The following is a 989-nucleotide window of genomic DNA, read 5'->3' as shown; positions in this document are numbered from 1 at the left end:
AAATAGATGACTCTACAGTTATAGTGGGAGACATTAATACACCACTTTCAATGAAAGATAAAACTAGAAAGACACTCAACAAAGATGCAGAATAGCTAAATAACACAGTCCACTCACTTGACCTTATAGACATCTACAGAGCACTTCACCCAACAACTACACAATATACATTATTTTCCAGTGCACATGGAACATTTTCCACGATAGACCATATGTTAGTACATAAAGCAAGCCTTAATAAATTTAAAAGCATTGAAATACTGCAAAGCATCCTCTCAGATAATAATGCTATCTAATTAGAAATCAACAATAGGAAGATCAATAGAAAAAGAGTAAACACATGGAAACTGAACAACACTCTCCTTAAGAAATACTGGGTAAGAGATGGAATAAAAATTGGATTTCAAAAATACCTTGAATCAAATGAGAATGAAAGCACAACATACCAAAGTCTTTGGGACACAGCAAAAGCAGTGATCAGAGGCCAATTTAAAAAAAGAAAAGAAGGAGAGAACACAAATAACATGAATTAGAAGTGAAATGGGTGACATCACAACAGAACCAACTGAAAAAAAAAGGATAATATCAGGATACTTTTAAGAACTGTACTGCAACAAATTTGAAAATCTGGAGGATATGGACAGATTTCTAGAAACACACCACTTACCTAAACCAACGCAGACTGATGTGGAAAAGTTGAACAGATCCATAACAAAGAAGAAATTGAAAAAGCCATAAAAAATTACCAACAAAAAAGTCCTGGCCCAGACTTTTTCACTGGAGAATTCTACCAAACATTCAGGGAAGAACTGACACCAATCCTATTCAAACTATTACAAAACATACAAAAGGATGGAATCCTCCTTCAATCATTTTATGAAGCAAGCATAACCTTGATACCAAAACCAGGCAAAGACATCACTCAAAAGGAAAACCACAGACCAATATTCCTTAAGAATATAAATGCAAAAAACCTTAACAAAATCCTA

This window comes from Orycteropus afer, unplaced genomic scaffold, assembly GCF_000298275.1.
Source record: "Orycteropus afer afer isolate SDZICR_OR568_19922 unplaced genomic scaffold, OryAfe1.0 scaffold01160, whole genome shotgun sequence".
Classification (NCBI taxonomy): Eukaryota; Metazoa; Chordata; class Mammalia; order Tubulidentata; family Orycteropodidae; genus Orycteropus; species Orycteropus afer.
This window is presented reverse-complemented; position numbering follows the sequence as displayed.